At 35.1% G+C, this 27,790-nt stretch overlaps 1 pseudogene; it reads left to right on the forward strand.

The window, feature by feature from the left end:
• Nucleotides 1–21,345: 21,345 nt before the first annotated feature.
• Nucleotides 21,346–27,790, forward strand: part of LOC131825673 (zinc finger SWIM domain-containing protein 8-like) — a 96,545-nt pseudogene continuing 90,100 nt past the window's right edge.

Consider the following 27,790-nt stretch of genomic DNA (forward strand, 5'->3'; position numbering starts at 1 on the left):
AATTTTATTTAATGTTATTTAATTTATTTAATTTTGAAAATTAAGTGAGATATTACCTATAGCAGGCACTCAAGAAATAATAGCTATCTTACATTTGAAAGAATACATAATGCATTGGTTAAGTCAGAAAGTCAAAGAAGAGGCTGAAGAGTGTGTGTTTTAACTCCGGATATGTTTATTAAGTCATTAGGGAAACAATGATCACAAACTGTGATTGATCTCTAGCTTTAATGAGCTAATACTATTTTTCTAGTACCGTTATTACTTACAACTGTAGACAAAGATGTTTGAGGACAGAAGAAATAGTAATTTATAGTTCTTTTGAGTGAGCGGTTAGACAGACTAGGAAAATAGGACTGGATTGCAGGGCAGCATTAAGAGGTCACGCGCTGTTAGAAGTCCTGAATTTAAAGTCAGATCAACCAACAAGGCTTTTTATTCTTTTTCAGCCACATTCAGCTGCATGCTTTAGTTATCATAAAGAATAGAAGTGAACCAAAGGAGACCTTTTACTATCAGGGAGCAAAGAATGGAGAGACCAGGTGTATCAGTTAAATAAGCGAGGTCATGCTGTTCTTTCTCTTGTTTTGGTTCCATCATTGTCAAGATGATTAGTTATATTCATGGAGGCTGAACTTCATAGTTTCAAGGGTCACTCAGGACTCATTGACCAGAGCTAAGCCAAAGGCTCCACCTGATGGCAAAGCGACCAGAAAGTGAAATCCTACCTGAACAGGAGAAAATCAGAGTGTCTGGTAACCGCACTGACGCTTGGCAAACTTTACAAGTGGAGGGATCATTTTGTTGCTATTAAAAAAGAAAAAAATATCAAAAAACAAAAAACAACCACCACCAACAACAAAAACTATGATAGGATCTGTAGAGAAGTAAGGTTCAATTAGAGAAGAGTTAAAGAAACAAAGGGCAAGTGATCACAGAATCTATAAATTAAAGTTTTTTTTTAAAGAGATGGAGGGCAAGTAGTGAAATCTAATAAATGTTTTAAGGAACAAAAAGTGGTTTAAGGCAGAGATGAAGAGGTGGGTTCAGTCTGAGAAAACGAGGAGCAAGAAAGATAATGTCCGTTTTCCTGTTCAGTTTATGAGAGCTACAGGTAAAAGATCTTAGGTTAAAGCCAGATATCATCTGAACCAAAAAGGCAAGTAAAATGAAGGAAGAGTTTGGAATTAGAAAAGTTTTAACTGCTGAAGGATCATGTGATTTAGAGGACACAATGGCAGGATTTCAGAAATTGGGGAGAACAGCAGACAGAGTCAGACTAAGCCATGTGCAGATCCATATGGGGATGTGTTTCCAGGGGATGAGGCATGACTGTGGATTTCTGGGCATCTTATGATGCCTGGTAAACAAAGAAAAAGGGCATAATGAGATTTGTGTCTATGTTCTCCAAGATTGATTATAGTGGTGATATTTTGGAGAGAGAAGAAAGAGACTCCAGGAGCACTTGTTGGCTCCATCTGTATCTGTAACATCTTCACCACTGGAAGTGTTGAAGACGTCAACAGAGCCATAGGATCGTACTGACTATTGCTTAAAAGATTGGCACAGTAGCAGCAACAAATTCAGACAGTAAAAATCCTAGAATGCATTTAGTGTCCCATGTAAGGTAGCCTTTCAGTTTACTAGGAAATCTGATCTGAGTTTAATTTTCTATATGGATGAAGACCTTAATAAAAGTCCTAATTAGCTTGACGTTCACTTCTGTGAAATAAGTAATGGGTATATACATAATTAGATGTTGAACCAGAGAAATTGCTGGAATTGTGTGTATGATTTCATTGCTAAAGATTTGTTACAGTGATGAGGTTTTCGCCTGTGTGGTTTATCTAGCAGCATTGTTGAGTAGGTAATTATTTTAAAAAATAGATCTATTCGACTAAGGGATTAGAATGAAAAGCTATTAAAGAAGATAGTGATACAATTGGTTTCTGACCCAGTAAATGGTAACTTGAGAAAATAAAAATTTTAAATCACTTAATTTATCACATACCTTTTTTTAGTTTCCTGTAATTTAAAAGCATAATTTTCCCCATCTTTACTTTTAATGAACTTCCTACCGATTAGATCAACCTGAGTGCCTTCTCTAAATTTGAATTAATAGATGTTTATACAATAAACATCTCTATTGCATATTTCATATCACCAATTAAAAAGTCTGCTCTAAAAATAAAAGGTTTGAATTAAGCAACTTATAAAAGACCAACATTTTTATAGTAGCATGAAGCAGAAGTAGTATATTTTAAAATTAAGTTTAAAACTTTCCCTATAAATAATATAGAAAGGGGTATGTTTTATTAATATGCAGAAATGAATATCCAGAAAATGTTTCTAAAACTAATAGTAAAAGAACAAAACAATGAATAGCAATCATCCTGGCTTTATAGGGAACTGATGTATTCAAGTCACTTTCTATTTACCTCTAATAATCAAGCCACAGTGAGGTTGTGGTTAGCACTAAGAAATCACAGGATAGCACCTCCTTTGTATTTCCAAACCCAAGATGAGATTAAAGCTAACAAGCATTCTGGGAAGAAATTTAATCTGCATTTCCCCACAATGTTCAACCTTCTTATTTTTAAGAAGTATGTTTTCCCTGATGAACTAGTTTAGCTGATAGAGTATACCTTAATCACCTTTAAGTAAAAAGTATAAAATTTGAAGCCTAAATTCATAGACAGCTTAAATGGAGCATCTGAAATGTGCAAGAAAAGAAAGTTCTGGTCAAAAGGGTCCATGTACCAGGCTTCCAATCTATTCTTTATTATGGAGGTTTGTGCTCTAAGTTTGTAAATGAGATTCACTGCTAGAAGTGATGACGAAATTTGAAAAGCAATAAATATTTTGACATTCACACTTTCAAAAATCAATTGGAGAATTGTAAGAGGATTATAAAGATTTTATTTATTTTGATATAGGCTCCTCAGCTGTGGTTAAGGTGGTTGCCGTCTCTTTCCTCTGGGACAGGAGCCATCAAGCCAATGAACCTGCAATTGCAGAGAAAAAACTGCTTTGCTGATTTTGTTTAGGAGAATAAATATCTTCAGCCTTAGACTTGATTAAGCTGTAGGTAGTTTCAGAATGGAACAATTCTCCTTGGCTGAAATGCCTTCAATGCAATAAAATCATGATTTCAAGAATTGCTGGGCCATTTGTTGATTATTAAGTCACAATTTCAAAAGCGATTCACTGATTTAGATGAGAAAAACTCCTTAGGATACATACGAATTACAAAACTTCTCCCCTACAGGTGTACTTCAGATTCAAGTGAAACTAATTGGACTAAAAGAAAATGTTTTGTCCAAAACTGATGACATATTCTTAAGGCTTAAGGTTTGGGGTGGAGAGGAGGGGAGATAATGAATTCAAGAACTACCTGGAAATTTTTATGAACAATTCTGGCCCATTTTGGTATGCTCTGACTCTGTCTAACCACTGGATATATGGATAGAAGTCAGAAATACATTCCTGATTTTAAATTCCTCAGATTCTTTTTTTTTTAATATTTTATTTATTTATTTGACAGAGATCACAAGTAGGCAGAGAGGCAGGCAGAGAGAGAGGAGGAAGCAGAGAGCCCAATGCGGGGCTTCACCCCAGGACACTGGGATCATGACCCGAGTGGAAGGCAGAGGCTTTAACCCACTGAGCCACCCAGGTGCCCCAATTCCTCAGATTCTTAAACATTCCAATTCTTCAACAGAGATACTGGCAAATACTTTTATTCGCATTGGCTTAACAACAACAACAACAAAATCCATCAGTAATTGGCACTAGGCCTAAAACTATATCACTGCTAAAAGAGTACACATTTTGAAGAGTAAAAATTATATTTAGCATTACATCCCACATAATTCATTTCAAGTTCTGCAACATGGTCTTCCAAGCCCATCATGATCTTTTCCCTTGTGTTCCAAACTTGTTTCTTCTATACCTTACCTTATAGTTTATATTCTAGCAATTCAAGTTTAAATGGTTCCTGGAATCCAATCCACCCTGCTATTTTCTATTCTTTTATACACACACACACACACACACACACAGACATATATACATATATATGCATGTATATATTCATATATAAATAAAAATATATTTATACCTTTATATTCATGAAATATAGAACATAACATATAATTATATATATTATTTATCATATATTAAATATATTTATAAATGTATATTTATAGAATATTACATTATTAATTTATTTTTATTAAAATGTTATATTTATAACAATATTAGATCTATAATATATAATATTATATATTAATCAGGCTTGGAAGATACACTCAACTCCAATCAATAAAACATAAACTACAGAAAAGATATGAGGCACAAAAGCCAATGAAGAAAAAGCCTTACCAAAAATACCAAATTAAGATAGAGAGGAAAGATTATCATCCAGCTGTTTGCTAAGACTTTTCACTGACTTGTCAGATTAAAGCAACCACATGTGTGGTCCCAAAGAAGCCTGGTAAGATCAAAATACCTATGAAGAAGTCTAGACAAAAGATGTGTCTCAAAAAGAATTGTGGGTATGACTATTGACACAAGGAGCTGACTGAAATCAAATAGCTAAATGCCACCAAGTTTTTGAAAGTTGTATTCGAAAAGTGTCACCAGCTAGGTTTAAAAGATACTGTAACTAACAGGTGAAACAATCCTTAAACTCTCAATCTTCCAATGGCAGAAACAGGGAAGATTATACAACTTCCATGATGGACATACTCTCTGATGTGCCTTTCTGATGCGGCTAAGAAGAGGGAAGGTAAAAGAGACAAAAAGAGGTCAGGGTCAAATAAGAAACAAGAAAGGGTGCCTGAGTGACTCAGTTGATTGAGCATCTGAGATCGTGCTCTCAGGGTCACCCTGTGTCCAGCTCCCCATGCAGCTGGGAGTCTGCTTCTCCCTTTACTCCCTCACGCACTCATGCTCCCACTTTCTCTCTTAAATGGAGAAACAAAATCTTAAGAAAAAAAAATGAGAAACAAGGGTTGGTGATTTACTACACAGGAATGAGTAGAATTTGGGTCTAATCAGGAAACATTCTGTTTGTCTAGTAATGATAGACCTGCAATACTGTGACACAGAGATAAAGTCCTCTTCTTTCTCTATCTAAATGGGTATGTTTATTTGGATACAGTACTCCAGTTTCACCATAAAATATTGGGTGTGGATGAGGAATATACTTGTGTTATTTGTTCATTTGCTTCTAGATCAAAAGGAACTTTATCAGGAAGTGATTTAAATCATGAGATATAGACCTTTGCATCTTATGCCTTAATTAAACTCTTCTGGGGAAATATTGAGTACATTTTTCATGCAGGAGAAAAGTCCAGTATATGGCATCAAAGTGGAAATTGAAGTAGTTGGTGTTATTTTGTGTTATTGTGATTTTTACCCTCTAACAGTAGTAACCCTATCTCCCAGAAGTGAGGTACACTTTCCTACTCCAGTGTAAGGTATGGATAGGTAATTTGTTTTAGCCAATGAAATGAGCATAGACATGACACACAAGATGACGGTTCAAGTTGAATCTTCAGGTACATCTCTGCAATATATTTGAGACCCCTCTTCTTTTAAAAACAAACTATCCCAGCAGTTGGTCAGTCTTTCACACTGTGTTCTGGAACTAGAAGATGCATGGAGCTAATCTGAGTCCAGTCAAGTCTGGCTTAATAGAGCAGAGCTCAATTAACCCAGAGGTGACCTATATAGCTTACCTCCAGCAAACCTGTAGAGTCGATGTTATTGTAGTAAAAACAAACATTTCGTATTACAATAAAGAAAGAATAATCAGGAAAAGCCTTAACAAACAGGTGCCATCTATATAAATAAAAACGTGAAGCAAAATATATTTGAAGCAAATTTAAGAGAAATTGCAAAGTCAGGGTAGTAGGAATAAAGTTGGCTTGTTACAGAAAAAATAAAATAATTATTCTCATTACAAAACAAATTGTATGATAAAGAAAAACAAGGTATGGACTGAAACTCTATGCAGATTGGTAGGATCCACCATCTCTGGAGCTTTCTGACTGGCATAATAATTTAACCCAGCCAGCCTATGTTAAGGCAATGTGTTCTAGCTTCTGTCGTGTCTATGCTGTGAGAGCTGTCCTTCCAGAGTGCACCCAATTTTCACAAGTAGGCTCTAAAAAAGCAAGGATATTTCCAAGACTCTTACATTCACATTATGATTTGTTAAAAAATATTAAAATCTTAATTCGTTAAAACATATTCAAATCTTAATCTGTTAGTGTGAAATTCTTTAAACTTTCATTGGCTCTGAGTTCACTACCCATAAGAATTGGTCTTAACATTAATCTGACTGTAGAAAAAAAGTAATCAAATGGCAAAAAGCAACATTTTAATTACCTCCCTTACATAATTGGATTTTTACTACAAAATACTAATATATATTAATTTGTGTAAAACAGTAGTAGTTGTAGTAGTATTTTATTCAGTAAGAGAATAGCACTGTCAGCTACTGAGAAAGGTTATCTTTGAACTATGTGACCTAATGAGCTGTGGTCCAGAGGGTAGAGACATCAGTAACATTTCTTTCAGTCTTGATGTCATCAGAGCCGTGTTTTGGGGACATGAGTTTATTTCAAAATGACAGGTGAGCTTTGTAACAATTTTTCTTTTTCTGTTTCTTAGAAATGATGATTTTTCAGTATAGTTAGTATTTTTTAATCTTTTCTAAATGGTAGTAATCAGGAATAGTGAAATTGATGCTCGTTTTTATTTAACCTATGAACTCTCTGTGTCATTAGGTGACTGAACCATCTTCCACATAATGCAGTTTTGTCTGTTGCCACAAAGAAGAGTTTTAACATGAGCAGATATAAAAGTATTCAACAGTGTGCCTCAATTCAGTAATCAGTGATTCATTGATTCAATGTGGTATTTTATTTTTTAATCCCAACTGAATGGTATCAGTTCCTTTGATTAAGATGTCACTTTACAGAAAAATGAGACATTCATATTTTTTTTCCCTGAACAGTATAATTTTGAGATTGGCTTAGCAACCACATTCAAAAACCAGTCATATTACTTTAACATTAAATCTCATACTTACATTATGCATTTAAAGTAATTTGTAGAGCATTTACCTAAACACTGAAAGTTGAAAATGTCACTTGGTTAGTTTATTTGACTTAGTAATATACATTAAGATTTTCATTCCATAATAGCTGTAGGAATGCTGACAATACTGACTCCATCTTTGGCCCTCCATCTTGTTCGTGTTTGCTCCATAGCCTCTCTTGCGATTACCTGTTTTGGGCCCCTTGGAGATTGATACACATACCTTAGAAACATCCACTAGGGTCAGATGAGGGATGCTTGCTTAGGCCCTGCATAAATTTGTTAAGGTTTACATAGACTCTCCCCTTCCAGGCACAGATGGTGCCATAAGATCTGATTAAGAATTAGCTGTCAGGTGCATTCAGCTTTTGGAGGTGTGTGTGAATCCTTTGACTTCACAACAGTGTCCTTTTGTATGTCTCCTTGCTGTATAAAATTTGTGGACTAAGGTCTGGACTTGTAGAGAATAGTTGTGCAGCTACCTAGATCGTCACCAACCCTATCCCTCCATTAGCAAATTAAGTAAATTACCCTGAATAAAGTTCTGTGTAACATGTATGTTAAGTCACTGTTTCATTTTCTGGTCTCAAAGTGTCTTTCTTTTCAGTTTTGAGGTTATCTTACTGTCCCTCTTCTGACTAGACAAAGTGACATTAAAGTTTTCAGGAGACTTTCTGCAAATGCAGGAATGCTGCTGACTCAAAAAAGATATTTCCAGGGGCGCCTGGGTGGCTCAGTGGGTTAAAGCCTCTGCCTTCGGCTCAGGTCATGATCCCAGGGTCCTGGGATCGAGCCCCGCATCGGGCTCTCTGCTCGGCAGGGAGCCTGCTTCCTCCTTCTCTCTCTCTGCCTGCCTCTCAGCCTACTTGTAATCTCTGCCTGTCAAATAAATAAATAAAATCTTTAAAAAAAAAAAAAGATGTTTCCAGGTACCTGCGCAATTTTCTTCCCCTTTACCCCATTTCTGTTTCCTTGGAGGAAGTATATGGAACTCCAAGTATTATTATTCTTATTTAGAGTCTGGATGCTTGGAAATTTAAAAAATTATAACCTTATCCTAATACTAGTCATATACTTTAGTACTTCTCAAATGCTATTTAGACACTTTAAAGTCTTTCCTTACTTGTAGCAGATATTATGTAATCTCAAAGTTCCTTTACAGATTGCTCCTTGTATTACTCTGCAATTCCACAATTACATTCCACACCCCACAGCCACATCCAGTCCCTTTGATCTTCTTTTGATTTCCTCCAAATTTCATGCATCACAGATCCTCCAAGTACTTGAAAACCTTCCTACCCCTCTTTGTCCAGACAATGTCCCCTCAATCTGTGTTTCTCAGGACTTACATCATTTTTGTTCTGAAAATTTTTCTGTAGTTCCGGATTAGATTAGGTGCTTCTGTTAATGCTCTCCCCCCAAAAGAGTATATTCTCATATTATATATTCTCATATATAACTATATGAGAATATATTCTCATATTAATTATCATATTCATATTCATTCTCATATATTCTCATATGAACTCATGTATTTATCTTTAAAACTATAATACAGAATAACCTATTCTTTTTGCCAATTCCTTCTTATTTATTTAAATTTGGGAAAAATCATGTTTCTAATTAATTCATCTGGTACTATTTATTCAAGTTGGAGAAAAAGTATCTGTGGCCAAATAAAAAGATGGCTGAATTCTAAGAATTACAAAACCAAATATGACTCAGGAGAAGGTCTAACATGTAGAAAAGAGACATGTGATTAACTCTCCTGAGTATTTTTAGAATGTCTTACTCCATTTGAGAATGATATTTGCACTAAGTGCAAGCTCTTCACTAGACCACTTTAATTGCGTCTCTCCGCAGATATTTGGTAATTGGAATGCATAGGTCAAATAAACTCCGTAGTACATTCTTCAGCACTTTTAGCAGGCTTCCTGAAAGTTAAATACAAGTATCAAATAAGAAATTGCAGTATCAGGCTTTTTTTTTTTTTTTTATCCTAATTAGAGAAGAACTTTCTATTACCATTTTAAGTATTGCTATTTCATCTGTGATCTTGAGTTAGCTATTGCTTGATAACTCTGGTTGAAGAAAAAAGGTCATGGCTAACTTTGTATAGGCATTTAGCCTTTGTCTTGTCATAGCAGGAGCCATTGTTCTCTGCAATGCTTAAAGAAAGGAAATCTGTGGCTTTTATGATGATTGAGAAACTGTATAATGCCTGGGCAGAGGGGTTAATTGGGAATGAAAGTGTTTAAAATCCCTCTCAAAGCAGATCTCTTTGGGGAGGTCATTTTCAGAAGGTTATAGATTTATAGATCTCTGAAGTGGGTTTTTTTGTTGTTGTTTTGTTGTTTTGTTTTTTTAGAAACATATTCTTTTAGAGGTTCCTGGGTGGTTCAATCAATTAAGGATCTGACTCTTGATTTCAGCTCAGGTCATGATTTCAGGATCCTGAGATGGAGCTCTGCATTGGGCTCCTGCTGGGCACAGAGACTACTTAAGATTCTCTCTTCCTCTCTCCCTGCCCCTCCCCCTGCTCCCACCCCTTGCTCACACAGGCTGTTTCTCTCTAAAAAATAATAGTAATAATAATAATAAATTAAAATAAATTTAAAAAATAAAAGCATATTCTTTTAGAAAATAGAGAACCAGCCGAAAATCCTGAGGATCAGAATTACAAGGGATTTATTAATGAATAAAAATTAATTTCAAAAGTTCATTAAAAAATCTAACAACTTCTGTTAAAATAGTGTTATTTGCATGTATTTTACTGAATATATGATGAAATAATACTAATTTATAGCAGGCATTTTGTAATTGGTTGTTTCAGTCATTTTTTCTCAGTTTATATTAAACAGACAGTTATTATTACATTTTTGCTTGTGATTAAATTGTATTCAGAGTAGTTATATAGATTATCTTCCAGGGAGTCAGTTAATTTTGTTCCATTCGCAACTCAAAATGTGAACAAGATATCTTTAAATCTATAAAACAAAATTCAATTCATTGACTAGTCCAATAACAGTAGTATCTTATGCTAACCACAGAGAAAAGAAAAAGAAAAAATAAATTTACATAAATATTTTCTACTTTCTGATAATTTATAATCTACTAGAGTATAAGTGGCAGTTTCAAAAATTAGTTTGCGATAATAGGTGTCTACTGCCATGTCTGGAAAAATGCCACCACAATAACCTACAGATAGAGCCAAGTCCGAGTTTATCACAACTGTAGTATAGGAAGCCACCGAATGGACAGAGTTCTAGGAGCATCTCAGAAGGAGACATCCATGGTAGTATATTCAAAAGGTTTTGGAGATCTCATTTAGAACAGGTCTTCTGTAAGACAAATATAAATTAAAAATAAGAGGCTTAATTTGCCCTGCTGAAAATAAGGGAAGAGATCTCGCTCCCCCCCCTTCCTTTTTCCTGAACAATTTATGTTAGAAACTTAGAAACATGTTATTTGAAGTACTTTCTTCTCTCTTTGGCATGTATATAAATCCCCTTGAAGACTAGATTGTCATTTTGTTGGTATATGACCTAGAAATGTCTTTCTCAAGGAGCTGGGAACTATCTCTTTAAAATGTGATGATCAGGGCAGGTAGCACCTCTATCTCTGTGGGACTGTAGAAGCTCAACTTCTGAGGGCATCTCGTTCGGAGTTGCAGAACTACTTCCTATTATAAAGATATTAGACATTTGTTTTTCTTCTGGATAAGGCAAATTAACTCACACAGATGGTCATCCGGATTATAAGGAAAGGTTAAGAACTATGTGTGACAATGCTGTTAAGTCCTCTGACTTGATAAATCATTGCTTATCTTGAAAACGTATAAATAATGGCTTGTATCTGCATGGGTGTATAAAAGAGTGGGGTTTATTTTTGTCTTCACAATCTCTTAGCAGATTACTTGTAATCCATATTAAGTTCTGGTTTAATTAGTGTTTTTTCAATAATAAATGGGTTCTCGTTCTCCTCTATCTTTGTAGAAAAGATTTCTGGGTTGGGGCACTTTGTTTGTACTTATATTTGCCCAACACTTGCAGTGCAGGGGTTCTGTTTGGGGCTGGGCAGAGATTGTGATATAGTAGTTTAGGATTGGGGGGCACAGTGAAAGAATGGTTTTACGAGAGTCTTGATGAGTAAAGATTTGTTTGTTCAGCTGAATTGGGCATTATTATACTGAGAAGGAGCTATTTACTCTCACAGGAGCAAGTAAACTAGCCCGTTTTTTTAGTAAATGGATATCCAATAAATTCCCAAACCAATTAATAAAGTTGTTACAATATCCTCTTTCTGGATAAAATATTTCTGAAGTATTAAATTCATATTAAATGCAGGCAGTAGAATATTAAATTCATGTTAGTGTAAACAACAAGCTGTGTGGCTATAAATGATTTCAATTCTCATGTAGAAAATTGCCATTTAAATGGTATAAGCCAAATGTCATTAGTGTTCAGAGTAAAGGGACATCATATTTCAGTTACGACGAGAGAAAGCATGTTCACAGTTCTGTTGGAGATATGACTATTCTTGAAGACAAGAAAAAATTTCAATAGGAAGGCATGAGTAGTAAAAATGTTCTAACTAGAATTAATTGAAAGCATGTAAAGCTATAATCTGGGGAGAGGAAATGGATATTTAGCTCCATTGATTAGTAGCCAGATGAGGCTAGAAAAAAGATAGAAAGAGATTGTGAAAATTCTGACTGTTGTCCTTAGAGCTTTGGTTTTTACTTGATAAGAATTGGGGTGGGGGCTGGGGAGGTGAATCAATCAACAAATGATTTAATAAGACTTTCTAATTCAGTAATATCACCAGAGAAAGTATCCCAGCTAGAATGTTTTAGGTGTAGGATACATTATTATCAACTTTTTTTTTTTTAAGATTTTATTTATTTATCTGAGAGAGAGAGAGAACAAGAGAAAGAGCACAAGTCTGGGGAAGGGAGGAGAGGCAGAGGGTAAGGGAGAAGCCCACAATCCCTGCTAAGCAGGGAGCCCAGAGGCAGGGCTAGATCCCAGGACCCTGGGATCATGTCCTGAGCTGAAGGCAGATGCTTAACCACCCAGGTGCCCTATTATTGACTTTAATTATCCAGTATTTAAAGATGTCTGGAGCAGGTGGTTCAAGGGTTATTTAACCTTTTTACTATTCTCTTGTTGACAAAATCGTTTTCCTGAGGATTAAACCCCACATCCTTATATGGCCAAGTCCAATCTTAGACTTAAGAAGGTGGTTTTCTGTTTGTTCATCTCTTTCTCTCTCTTTCTCTTTTTTAATCATAAAGGCACACCTTTCCAGAAATCCCCTCAGAAGACTTCACTCCAGATTATAAGATTGGAACACATGCTCACACTCTTGCTACAAAGGAAGGAAGATGAAAATAAGTGGAAAGAAAAAAAGAAGAATGAGGGCAAGAAACTTCTTCCACAAATATCAAATTACATGACACAAAGCTGCAAAAACATTAAGAAACGTCATTTTGCCTGAAGAACTGAAAGAATGGATGACAGACCACTTAAAGCGACAGTCAAGAAAAAATAGAACAAATGATAATGATTATATAAAATGTCAAAAGAGTTGTGATGATAAGCTAACTAATTAAAAAAAAAAGGTATAACCCAATCTCAAATTATATTATGGCATAAATTCCAGAATGACTAACATAATTAATTATAAAAATGAAGTTAAAAGCTGGATATGAGAATATATTTTAAATTTTAGGATCAGTTTATATCACAATATAAAAATGATATCTTAAAGGAAAAGAGAAATCACAAATAATTGAAACTACATGCCCAAAATAAAGCACCAGAAAAAAATGTAGATGAAAATGCTCTTGGGGATGCCTGGGTGGTTCAGTTCGTTAAGCGGCTGCCTTCAGCTCAGGTCATGATCCCAGCGTCCTGGAATCGATTCCCACATCGGGCTCCTTGTTCCATAGGGAGCCTGCTTCTCCCTCTGCCACTCTGTCTGCCTGTGGCCCCCACCACTCTCCGATAAATAAATAAATAAAATCTTTAAAAAAAGAGAAAAAAGAAAATGTTCTTGAAATATTTGCCATTTATTTTATGAATACTTATATATCATTGTTAATTTAAAAATAATTTTCAGAATTACTTTTAAAGACATATATAGTTGTCCCCTGAATAGGAAAAAGGAGAAAGAAAAATGTAAAAGAAAAAAATGTGAAAAGAAAATTACTAATAATCAATAATTGTAAATTTGAGCACAATGATGTTTTCTACCATATTGTAAAAGAAGAATAAAAATAGACAAGAAATGTTAAGAATGTTGGAAAGTTAGTCTTTCATATCTTGCTTGTTGAAGCAAAAAATTAAAATACGCCTCATTTCTAGAAGATGATTTGGTAATATATATTGAATTATTAAAATATGCCTTGACTTATTATTATGGCCCATGGTTACAGAGTAATACTTTGGCAAAAGTACTATTTGATGTACTTTATTTTTTTTTAAGATTTTATTATTTATTTATTTATTTATTTGACAGAGAAAGAGAGCACAAGCGGGAAGAATAACAGAGGGAGAAGCAGGCTTCAGGCTGAGCAGGGATGATGTGGGTCTCAATCCCAGGACCTTGGGCTCATGACCTGAGTGCAAGGCAGATGCTTAACAAATGGAGCCACCCAGGTACCCCTATGCATTTTCCATATAGTAACCTGTATCATGTTTATAAGTCTATAAAATAGGAATAATTCTTATTCACTTTTACAGATGAGGAAAGGAGCATTAAGTGGTGGAACAAATTCAGGTGACAAGTTGATAAGTGTTGGAGCCAGATTTCAAAACCACAGTGTCTGTCTCAAGTGCTACATACAGAAAAATGTCATATTACTCTGCTTCTTAATTTTAAGAATCTTTTAAAAAATAAGGAATTATAAGATGTCTGTAGAATATATGTATATAAGCAATTTTCAAAGTAGGTTAACTTCTGATATGAAATAACTGTCCAAACAAGAATTTTGCTTAAAATGTTTACATTTCTCAGGGTGCCTGACAGGCTCAGTTGGTAGAATGTGTGACACTGGATCTTGGGGTCATGAGTTTAAACCTCACTTTGGGTGTAGAGATAACTCAACAAAATGTTTACATTTCTCAAACTGTTAGTAATGATCCTTTTCTTCTGGCTGATGATTAAACCCACTCATGTCCTTCACTTTAAAGATCTTAGGGAAATGACAAAATTCAAGTTCTGAGAATGTCTGATTTGTAGTCTGTTTTTCTTTCTCTATTTCTTTTTCTTTTTCTTTTTTAAACAACAGTTTGGCAAATTCTTGACACTATGTGGAGAAGCATGGATCTCTGGGATAGAGGAAGTAAACTATAGAAAGCATAGATTGTTCAAATTGTATGATTCTATGCCCTACTTTCAAACTTCTTTCTTTTCTCTCCTCACCAGCCAAAATATTTCATTACAAGTTTTGTTTTTGTGTTGTTCTCCATTTAGCAAGCATTAGGATTTGTATTACATTTGTTGTTTTGGAGAGAGATCATAGACTGAGTCTGTTTGTCTGTCTATTCTGTGTTAGGCTAACCTCCTCTTAGGGGATGGTTAGACAGATGAGAGAAGATACTTAGATATAGATAGATAGATGATAGCTAGCTAGATAGCAAGATGATAGCTGGCTAGCTAGCTAGCTATCTAGCTAGAGGAGACATAAAGACAAAGAGAGTCTCTGTGTCTCTATCCTCAGCTTAATTTATCCAACAACAAACCAAGAGATGAGAGAACAGAACTAACAATTCTGGTCACTTATCCTCACTCTTTTTTCTTCTATGTTCTATTTTCTTAATCCACATGAAAGGGGAAAAGCATTATTTCTGCCTTTTCTCAAGAAAAAACAACTGGTACAGGTTTTTACTCTGCTGGAATTCTCTACTCTGAATTTTTCAGACTGGTTCTTCAGGAATTTGGAATATCGCTTTTTGTTTTTTTGTTTTTTTTTTTGGTTTTGGGGTTTGTTTTGTTTTGTTTTGTTTTGTTTTGTTTTTTGGTCTGAACCTGGATTTAAAACTGTTTCCTTACTAAAGGGATCAAGTACCCCATGTGTTTTGGGATGTTGTGCTCAAGATTCAGCAGCCAGTGGGATAAACTTTAAAAGAGAAATTATACTTATTTCTGTTATACAGATGTATTAATAGTAGACAAACATAAAAGCAACAATATTTTTTTTCTCTTAAGTACTTTTGGGAGGTTAAGTAATTTTTTAAAATGGTATGCAAACTATGTTACATCAGAACAATTAAAAATCTTATATATTTGAAACTGGGAAGACGAGGGGGAGCCTATAAAATTACACTACAAGTCATGCAATAGTATTTTCATAAGGATTAAGTAGAAATTTAGATAATAGACTAATTAGCAAATAAGGAATGGAAGATGTGGCTACAGCAAAATGAAATGGACTCACACACTAAAATTTGTCTAAGAGTATTAACCACAAACAAGGGGGAAGAGCTGTGTAATAGAAATGTTGTGCCAAATGTTCCACTTTCCCTAAACCTAAACTAATCACTGGTTTTACTTTTGTCTTCAAGAAAAAAAAAAAAAAAAGAAAGAAAACATTTGTTCAAAAGCATTAGGATTTGTGTTACATAAAATACCCATTCTTTCTAATTTTTATTTTTATTCTTAATCCTATCACTAAATAATCTGATGAAATTAGAAATATGGCATTTGAATATTTACATTTAAATGATATCTAATTCTTGGGACACCTGAGTGGCTCAGTTGGTTAAGCAGCTGCCCTTGGCTCAGGTCATGATCCCAGGGTCCTGGGATCGAGTCCCACATCGGGCTCCTTGCTCGGCAGGGAGACTGCTTCTCCCTCTGCCTCTGCCTGCCTCTCTTGTCTGCCTGTGCTTGCTTGCTCTCTCTCCCTCTGTCTCTGACAAATAAATAAATAAAATCTTAAAAAAATGATATCTTATTCTTGATGAATGGATAGAAAGATATGGTATAGATATACAGTGGGATATTATGCATTCATAAAAAATGAAATCTTGCCATTTGCAATGACATGGATCTATTTAGAGGGTATTTTCCTACGTGAAATAAATCAATCAGAGAAAGACATTTATCAATAATCTCATCGGGACATGGAATTTAAGAAACAAGGCAGAGGATCATAAGGGAAGAGAAGAGAGGAAAAAATGAAATAAGACAAAACCAGAAAGGGAGAAAAACCATAAGATTCTCAAAATCTTAGGAAACAAACTGAGGGTTGCAGGAATGTAGAGGAATGGGAGGGATCGGGTGGCTGAATGATGGACATTGGGGAAGATATGTGCTATGGTGAGTATTGTGAATTGTGTAAGACTGATGAATCACAGACATTTAGCCTTGAAACAAATAACACATTATATGTTAATTTAAAAATAAGTTTTAAAAAATGATAATTTATACCATTAAACCGATATATTTCTCTCATATGTGGCGAACTATAGAAATGATCCCTGAAAGTATAGTCTTTATATTTCTCTCATATGTGGAACTTGATACCAACATGCGAAATGAACTCTATGGGATGTTGGAGAAGATCAAAGATATAGAAGGTAATCTGAAAAATAGAATTCTGCAGTTTAATTTTATGTTGAAGGACTTTCTGAATCTAGTTTTGTTTATGTTTTAGTTGAGAAGTGGCATTATGTTCTATACATATGGAAACATTTTAGAGCAATATTTTCCTTTAAAACAGTAAGAGATACATAGAAATGTATGAATCATTGATATATGAACATGGTTAGGGAAATTAAATTGTCCATGACTAAATAATTTTTTAAAAGTGTGCTATTAGAAAAATCAGAACATGACAAGTTGTAATTATTACCTTTTAAAAATATCACTATATTTAGAAAAATATACTATGGTAAAATAACCATTAGTTTTACAGACAAGAAAGAACTAATGCTATTAAAATATATATGTAGACATGTTATTTCTAACTAGATATTTTCTTAATTACCTTTCTTAATGACAACTTTGGATTAATTCAACTACTCTTTCTATTTCAAATGATGTCTTTTGATTTTTTTAAGTCTAGAGATGAAGTGGCTTCCTTTGAAATAACAGTATCAATAAATATATGCCACAACTTATTAACATCAAATTAAGTGAAAGAAGCAGACAAATGGAAATTTAAAAATTCAAAGATGTCACCCAGTTCATCTATGCATATCTTACTGATTTATATTGAAGAAACTCAAGCATCTATCTGCTCTTAACTCACAAATACTAGCAAAAATAAACATAGAACATGAGTTTAAATTATACAGATGAGGAAGCTGAGCTATATAAGAAAGAAGAATGTGAATGTCAGAGAAAAAAATCAAAGCTAGGAGTACTTATCTACTATCTTTGCTCCAAAGAGTAGAGTGTTGGCTGCCAGGAACTAAGGGGTGAGACAAATAGGAGATGATTGTCAGAGTACTAACTTTTAGTTATAAGGTGAGTAAGTTCTGGGCATCTAAGGTACAGCATGGGACTATGGTTAATACTGTATAATTGAAAGTGGCTACGAGAGTAGAGCTCCAATGTTCTCACCATAACAACGGAATGGTAATTATGTGAGGTGGTAGATCTGTTAACTAACTTTGTTGTGGTAAACATTTCCTGATATATATGTGTATCAATTCATCACTGTATAGCTTACACATGCAACATTATATGTAAGTTACATTTCAGTAACACTGGGGGAAAAGCTAAGGAGATAGAAGTTTCAAGAATCTCCTCAGGTTCTTGGTGCATAAATCAAAAGAATAGACATACTTGATATTTGGATTCTTAATTCATTTAAGCTAAAAAAGAAACCACTTCTATAGGGGGAGGAAAGTTTTTTGTTTGTTTGCTTGTCTGTTTTCCTGATACTTATACTTGAATGATATGTCTCTAGAGAATCCCTTGGGACATAGAGACATAAGTCCTGAAAATACTGTATTGAGTTCCAATTACATGTTTAAAATAACTTTCCTCAATGAAAGACAATTTTCCAAAGGACCAAATCACTTATCAGCACTCCAGTTGTCTGATTTAAGTGTAAAACTAAGACCACCTGGAGAAGTGATTATTTGATGAAGACCAGACAACTGTTTCAGAACTAACCCCAGTATCAAATTTTATAAGTAATAGGTAATTTCCTGGTCAAATGCATGGATTCAGTCTGATTTCTTTTCCATTTTTCTTTATACACTTATTTTTCAGCACAGTATCTGATAGAATTTTTACTTTGGAATGTTTATTCCTTCTTATTCTTCAAAGATGCTTGTAGATTTCCCAAGTTATAGATGAGGAAATAGATGCCATCTGAAAAATAAGTTTCCTGAATTTTCAGTCAAACAACTGCATGTGGACAAAGCTTGAAAGAATCCATTTCCAGAGAATAAATATATAAGTTCTTTACATTACCAATATTTTTTAAAAAATATTTTATTTATTTATTTGAAAGAGAGCAAGCATGAGAGCAGGGAGAGGGATAGAGGGAGATGGAGAAGCAGACTCCCCACTGAGCAGGAAGACTGACCTGGGAACTGAACTTAGGACCCTGGGATAATGACCTGAGCCAAAGGCAGACACTTAACCCACTGAGCCACCCAGATGACCCTATACTACCAATTTGAGGCCAAGTTTACCCACAGCCCCAATACTCCTTGGTTATAATTTTACAACCTCATTTGACCATGTTTTAGGCAGAAACAATTTATTTTTTAATATTTTGTGATTTATGGTACTTTAAATAATGTGTAGCAGTACACGTTTAATGAATTTTATATGAATATATAAATGGTACACTTAAATCAATCACTATCTAACTGCCTATAATTTGGTTCATCCATTACTTAATTATTAATAACCCATTCATGTAAGATTTCAGCAATCAGAATAAGTCTTCTGAATAGGTATGTTTTGTCAATGAGGATGAGTTCAGGTATAAGTTACAAGAAAAAAAAATGGATGAAAGAGTAAGACGACTTATTATCTCGAGTAACAAGAGCCATCCAGGGGCGCCTGGGTGGCTCACTGGGTTAAGCCTCTGTCTTCGGCTCAGGTCATGATCTCAGGGTCCTGGGATCGAGTCCCGCATCGAGCTCTCTGCTCAGCAGGGAGCCTGCTTCCCTCTCTCTCTCTCTGCCTGCTTCTCCATCTACTTGTGATTTCTCTCTGTCAAATAAATAAATAAAATCTTTAAAAAAAAAAAAAAAAGAGCCATCCAGGTAAGGATGGTTTTTCTAGTGGTTAATTTATTGGCTTAGTGATATTATTAAAGACCTTATATAGTTCTTCTCGGTCATTCCTAGTATATTTCTGGAAAACTTTAGGGATATGAGAGAAGCAAGGAACCTCCAAATAATGCATACCAACATTCCAATGTGTAGAATGCCATGATGTGTCCAATCCCTGGCAACGGGAATGGTACTATAGATCATAAGTCATCCCTGAGCTTGGGTCTTTATATTGGCTAACATAAAGAATAGCAAGATAAAACTTTTTTGCTGGGAACATAACTAAAAGAATCTGCTTCCCATATTTACATTGTATTGATTAGGAAAATACTTTAATTTTCATGGAATAATAGAATTCAGAACCACTGATAACATTTTTTATAGATAGAACAACCTGCCTTTTGAAAATGTATCCACAGTTCTATTGCTACTCTTCCATGTCGTGTTGGTTTGGAGTTATCCAAAACTCATGTTTGAGTGTTTTAATTTTTTTTAAATGATCATTTTTTAATTTCTACTGCATTGATTTATGCTCTGATCTTTTTATTTCTCTTCTTCTGCAGGGTTTAGGCTTTATTTGCTGTTCTTTCACAGGTTCCCTTAGGTGTAGGGTTAGGTAGTGTATTTGAGACCTTGCTTGTTTCTTGAGAAAGGCTTGTATTGCTATATACTTTCTTCTCAGGACTCCATTTGCTGCATCCCAAGGATTTTGAACAGTTATGTTTTCATTTTGATTTGTTTCCATGCGTTTTTTTTTTTAATTCTTCTTTAATTTCCTGGTTGACCCATTCATTCTTTAACAAATCAATGAAACTAGGAGCTGGTTCTTTGAAAGAATTAATAAGATTGATAAACCTCTAGTCATACTTATCAAAAAGAAAAGAAAAAAAGGACCCAAATTAATAAAATCATGAATGAAAGAGGAGAGATCACAATCAACACCAAAGAAATATAATTATAAGAATATACTATGAGCAACTATATGCCAGCAAATTTGACAATCTGGAAGAAATGGATCCATTTCTAGAGATGTATAAACCACCAAAACTGAACCAGGAAGAAATAGAACACCTGAACAGACCCATAACCAGTAAGGAGATTGAAGCAATCATAAAAAATCTCCAAACAAACAAGAGCCCAGGGCCAGGTGGCTTCCCAGGGGAATCCTACCAAACATTTAAAGAAGAATAAAAACTTAGTCTCCTAAAACTGTTTCAAAAAATAGAAATGCAAGAAAAACTTCCAAACTCATTATATGTGGCCAACATTACCTTGATCCCAAAACCAGACAAAGACCCCATCAAAAAGGAGAATTACCAATTAATAACCCTGAACAAGGATGCAAAAATCATCACCAAAATACTAGCCAATAGGATCCAATAGCATATTAAAAGGATTATTCACCATGACAAAGTGGGATTTATTCCTGGGCTGCAAGGTTGGTAACATCTGCAAGTTAATCAATGTGATACAATACATTAATGAAAGAAAGAACAAGAACCATCTAAAACCCTCAATAGATGCTAAAAAAGCACTTGACAAAACTCTTTCATGACCAAAACTCTTCAAAGTGTAGGGATAGAGGATACATAGCTCAATACTATAAAAACCATATATGAAAAATCCACAGTGAATATTACTCTCAATGGGGAAGAACTGAGAGCTTTTCCCTTAAGGTCAGGAGCATGACAAGGATCTCCACTATCACCGATGTTATTCAGCATAGTACTATGGAGTCTGAGCCTTAGCAATCAGACAATAAAAAGAAATAAAACACATCTGAATCAGCAAAGAAGAAGTCAAACTTTCACTCATTATAGATGATATGATACTTCATGTGGAAAACCCAAAAGACTCCACTCCAAAACTGCTAGAACTTGTACAGTGTCGCTCTCGGCCCGCAAGAACGACACGGAGACACGCGTGGAGGCAAACTTCTTTAATGGCTTCCTTTTATCTTCTTCCCCCTCTGGCGCAGCACAGCATGCAGCTCCTGCCACCCCGCTCGGGCGTCGCCGCAGCCTCCAGGGCCACGCGCCGCCCCTCGGCGCCCGCTGCCGCCACCGCCACTGCTGCCGCCGCTGCCATGGTCCGGGCTGCGGCCCCCTACAAGTACATTCAAGCATATATACACCGGCAGCTTAGCCCGCCTAGCCAATCACTGCAGTGCTCATGCACCTCCCGCGTGAGTGGACCTAAATGAACAGCCAATCATATTCAGTCCCTTACAGCTCTTATAGTAGGCCTCCTGTACTGGCTCCCGACAGTACAGGAATTCAATAAAGTGTCAGGATATAACAATGCACAGAAATCAGTTGTTTGAAACCAACAACAAGACAGAAGAAAGAGAAATTAAAGAGTCCATCCCATTTACAAACATAAGATACTTAGAAATAAATCTAATGAAAGAGGCCAAGAATCTGTACTCAGAAAACTATAGAGTACTCATGAAAGAAATGGAGGAAAACAAAAAGAAATGGAAAAATGTCCCATGCTCATGAATTGGATGAACAACTAAAGTGAAAATATCTATGCTACCTAGAGAAATCTACACATTTAACACAATCCTTATCAAAATACCATCAACTTTTTCAAAGAAATGGAACAAATATTCCTAAAATTTATATGGAGCCAGAACAGACCCCAAATAGCCAGAGGGATGTTGAAAAAGAAAGTCAAATTTGGTAGCATCACAATTCCAGACTTCAAGCTCTATTACAAAGCTGTAATCATCAAGACAGTATGTTACTGGCACAAAAACAGACATATAGACCAATGGAACAGAAAAGAGAGCCCAGAAATGGACCTTCAACAATATGGTCAGCTAATCTTCGACAAAGTAAGAAAGTCCAATGGAAAAAAAGACAGTCTCTTCAACAAATGGTGTTGGGAAAATTGGACAGCCACATGCAGAAAAATGAAACTGGACCATTTCCTTACATCACACACACAAAAAGGACTCAAAATGGATGAAAAACTTCAATGTTAGACAGGAATCCATCAAAATCCTTGAGAAGAACACAGACAGCAACCTCTTCGACCTCAGCCATAGCTGCTTCTTCCTGGAAACATCTCCAAAGTCAAGGGAAGAAAGGGCAAAAATGAACTACTGGGACTTCATTAAGATCAAAAGCCTTTGAACAGCAAAGGAAACAGTCAACAAAACAGAAAGACTACTGACAGAATAGGAGAAGATATTTGCAAATGACATATCAGATAAAGGGCTAGCATCCAAAATACATAAAGAACTTATCAAGCTCAATACCCTAAGAACAAATAATCCAATCAAGAAATGGGCTGAAGACATGAACAGACATTTCTGCAAAGAGGACATCCAAATGGCCAATAGACACATAAAAAAGTGTTCCATGTCAGTTGGCATCAGGGAAATACGAATCAAAAGCACAATGAGATACCACCTTACACCAGTCTGATTGGCTAAAATTGACCAGTTAAGAAAGGACAGATGTTGGCAAGGATGCAGAGAAATCAGAGACCTCCTACACTGTTGATGGGAATGCAAGCTAGTGCAGCTGGAAAACAGTATGAAGGTTCCTTAAAAAGTTGAAAATAGAGCTACCCACAACCCAACAATTGTACTACTGGGTATTTACCCTAAAGATACAAATGTGAACTGAAGGGGCACATGCACCCAGATGTTTACAGCAGCAAAGTCCACAATAACCAAACTATGGAAAGAACCTAGATGTCCATCAACAGATGAACAGCAATCAAAAAACCCAAACCTTTGCCATTTGGAATGATGAGGATGGAACTAGAGGGTATTATTCTAAGTGAAATAAGTCAATCAGAGAAAGACAATTATCATATGATCTAATTGATATGAGGAATTTGAGAAACAAGACAGAGGACCCTAGGGGAAGGGAGGGGAAAATTAAACAATATGAAACCAGAGAGGTAGACAAACCACAAGAGACTCTCAATCTCAGGAAACAAACTAAGGGTTCCTGGAGGGGAAGAGGGTGCAGAGAGCATGTCTGGGTGAGGTACATTGGGGAGGGTATGTGCTATGGTGAGTGCTATGAATTATGTGAGATTGATGAATCACAGACCTGTACCCCTGATGCAAATGATACATTATATGTGAAGAATAAAATAAAATAATCGGTTCTTTAGGTCCAAGTTTCTAGATTATGGAAACCAATTCCAAGCCTTCCTTAATTGAGCCCATCAAGGTATTTTCCTATCAGCTTTTCATGTATGGGATTAAAGGGAATCATTACAAATGCTTTTATAAAATACAAAGAAGGAAAGAGAGAGAGAAAGTGAGGAAGGGAAAGAGGGAAATACCTAAATTGCAGGAAATTTTGTCTTTTTTATTTTTTTGCTAGAAAAGGATATTTAAAATAAAAAGTTAAAATCATTACAGAAATCATATGAACATTCTTTTTACATATTTAATCATTCTGCCATTATAACTGGGTGTACATTAAATGCTTACCATGTGCCAAGCTAGTGTTTTGACTAAAATGATTAAGATATACTTGCTTCTCAAATCCTTTAGCTATTTTAACATTTATTTCAGTAGAAGCTATATTATATTTTAAGAAAACAATGATTATTTAATGAGGGGGGTCTTCTTCAAGTATTTTTTTTTTAACCAATGTTATCACAATCTAGGAAAAAATGTTTATGAATAAGAGAACACACATATCTTGTTTGGGGCAGTATCCACTAGCTATGCATTATCCCAAAAGAATGAGATATGAATTTAGAATACCTACATTATGTCTAAATAGAAAGCAAGGATATTGTCTCATTGCCAGCAGAAGTAACTTAAAAGTGAAATAATTTTTAAAAAATACAGAGGACATATATACTAGCCAATTCTATGTCTTTATTGTCAAAAAGGTCTTTGAGGATATTAATTACTTTCCTTCCTCCATTTACCCCACCCCCAGCAAAATATAACAATGGTTGGTGTAAGGCAAGAAGATCATTGACACAAATCTAAATTTCATGAAGAAATAACATTTTATTATGGTAAAAATAAAAATAACAAAGGTATTGCTATAAGACAGAATAATTGGTTACAGTATGACTGAAATTTGAGGAACTTGGTGGAGAGTTGAGGATACATGAGATTCCATTAGAATTGGTAGACAGATTAAATTATGCATTGTCTTTCGTCATGAGTCATGTAAGAAACAATGAAGTGTGTAGTGTGGATTACTTCCAAAAGATTTGGAGTATGAATTGGAATAGTGCTTTGAATCCTGGTGCTTCTATTCACTCATTTATTTCTTATTATTCTTTTATCAATATATCTATGTATTTATTACAATGAGGTTATACAGTTATATAATGAGGTTATAATGAGATTTTAACATATTTTTAAATGAAATATGTTTAATTTTGAGTTATTATTTGCAGGTCAAATTTTCTTTATTAGTTATTTTATTTATTATCATCAGCAATAATATTTTCATGTGATAGCAAAACTCTGATGCTACTAAAAAATAATGGGTAAGTCTTTTGGGGGAATCTTGTTGAGAAATTTGTTTCCTAACCACAGCACCTCTTCCTTGAAATTCAGGATATTGCTAATATGCTAATTTTGAATGATTGTCACTCACAGAAAGATTGAAGTCTCTGAATTACTAACTGTTCACCACTGCTCCTGGGGCTTGAGTTTCATATGTAGGTTTAGGCACTCCTTTTTTTTTTTTTTTAAAAGATTTTATTGATTTATTTGACAGAGAGAGAGATCACAAGTAGGCAGAGAGAGAGGCAGAGAGAGAAAGGAAAACAGGCTCCTTGCCTAGCAGAGAGCCTGATGTGGGGCTCAATCCCAGAACCCTGGGATCATGACCTGAGCCGAAGGCTGAGGCCTTCACCCTCTGAGCCACCCAGGTGCTCCAGGCACTCTTTTATCCTGTGTATTTCTCAGTACTGTCAGTGAGCATAGATCACTGGTTCCCATGTCAGGCTCCTTGGCCCGTGTAAGGCTATCTCTGAGGATGACCATACTTACAGTTTCTGAAGGCTTTTCAGATCTCGTTCCCCCACAACACCAAAGGGCTCTTTTAGACAATGCCATTTATTTTCCTCTGATTGATGTGATATCCTGCTCTCCCAGGTAGTTCATAAGCTGAGCTAGAGCAGGGATGGACATTACTTGGGTGATTTGGAACTCAATTCAGAGCCCTCACCTGGTCTCTATTCCCCTTCCTACATGATGATTTGTGCAAAAGTAGTGTGGAATGTCAGAATTGAAAGAGATACAGTTTAAAAATGCCATGATTATTGCCTAAAAAAAAAAAAAAAAAAAAAAAAAAACCTTAGAAAATGAATGTCATTGAAGATGTATTCTACTTGTACTCTGTAATATCCCAATGGTAAATATAACTTGACCAAAAAACTGTTTTTCATTCAAATTTTCCTGCATATTCTGAATAAGATTATATGTGATATCACTATCAATGAACAAAAGTCACATATCTTTATTCTATTAGTTATTTTATTTATTTGAGGGAGTCCTTTGAAACCAGTACACATGGATGGCACAATGAATGATAGAGTATCAAAAGTAATGATGTAGGCATCATTAAATAAATGGCATTCAAGTACTGCAGAGGCAAAAGATCCATGCAGTTTTCATTCAAAGAGACTGAGAAGAGCCATTCCATTAGGTGTAGTAATAACATTGTTACCTTTTTTTCTTACAGTGGAAGCGATGAAGTTAGCAAGATATGGCACAAAAGACAATAAAGAATGAGAATAGATGGTCTCTGAGCCTGAATAAGAAAAGTTGGTTTAGTACCATACAAAGAATCTTCCTGTGCACTATGGAAAAATACATAAATACCTCACTTCTGTCCTATTTTTAACTCTTCATTAATAAATCACTTTACCTCACATGGGTCTGTTCATTCTTTACATATCTTTAAAAATCAAACTATTTGTAGATATATAGGGTCTCTGTAAAAATTATCTGCTTACAGCTTCACATACCCTTGGGCCAACCCAGAAATATGGTATCAGTATAGTATACCAGAATAATCACATGATCTGGAATCTACTTTCTAATGTCTCGTCCATTCTTCACTGCCATGAGATTTGAGGGAAATTAATCCCTTTGTGTTTCTTTTTACCTCTTCAGAATGTATTTCTTTTGACTTCCCCTATATCATTAGTATGGTGTGAACAATAATTACCCACATAGAGCAAACGTTTACTAATTGTTGGCTATTGTTATTACTACTAGTCTAGAGCTCCCTAAGTATACTGCTAATACTATACTACTGCTACCATATTATTAGAAGATTGTTCCTTGAATTAGAGAGATGATAAGAGAAAATTTCCTGGAGGCAGAAATGTTTGAGAGATCTTTAAGAATACATTCTTAAGTATTTAATATTCATTGCTGTTTTTGAAATTCCTCTATTGTCCTTCATGTTCAGTAACCTCTGGTATACACACAGACTTGAACAGTCCGTGGTTCCTAAAAAAAGATGGCTTGTGGGAAGTGGCACAATATGGAGATGAATTACTTCTGGGGAATGACATCACTTAGAAGGTGAACTACAGGTACAGAAGAAGGAAAAAAAAAAAAAGAATACAGAAGAGAGAAAGAAAACCTGAAGTAGGAATTTAGAGCTTGAGGCCCCAAGGAGAAATATGTAGGTAACCTTCCCTCCAAATCTCCAGGAATCTCTAAGGACATTGGAAATGAGTATCTTCCCTTGCACCCACCATATATGGAGAGTCGATTTATGACAATTTTACCTAAATAGAAGAAAAGGTGACAAACAACTTGGAGGACTTGGGAACGCACAACTTAGCATCTAGTTATAAAGAGAGTTTCCTATGTTATAGGAGTGAAGGAGTCTGCTTAACTCATGTCTCCACTCTGAAAATAAATGAGGCACATTATATTCTACTCACTTGAATAACATTTTACTCATATTGAAGATGGAGTCATAAATTCACTTAAGCTTTTTTAAATAATCAAATCTGATATTTAACTACATCTTTGTTTCATTAGTGTTAATATGTTCCTCCAGTAAAATCTACCAGAACATTATTATGTTGCTACCACATCGAAGAGTCACCTCTGTGGCAAGCAAGCTTCAGTATTTCAAGGTTTTAAAAGAGTTCATCCCTAAACAAGGCATTCATTATAGCACCTACGTGTAAGTTAACACTTGTGACCCAGCTGCAACCTGTCTTCTGACTACCAGCATTTTACATACCATTCATTGGCCGGTTCACAGTCTCTAGTCTCTGATCAGCATTTCCACGTATGGTCCCTCACCTTGACATTCTATCCTGGTGGAATCTCTTCAGTCGTCTGCCCTCCTCCATACTACTTCTGGGCTTAAAGAGCACTTCCAGTCTTTCTCCATCGAGAGGATATTTTGTATCATTTTGGTGTAATAATTTAGTATAAACTCTCAGCACTTATT

The sequence above is a fragment of the Mustela lutreola genome, chromosome 2 (genome assembly GCF_030435805.1).
Source record: "Mustela lutreola isolate mMusLut2 chromosome 2, mMusLut2.pri, whole genome shotgun sequence".
Classification (NCBI taxonomy): domain Eukaryota; kingdom Metazoa; phylum Chordata; class Mammalia; order Carnivora; family Mustelidae; genus Mustela; species Mustela lutreola.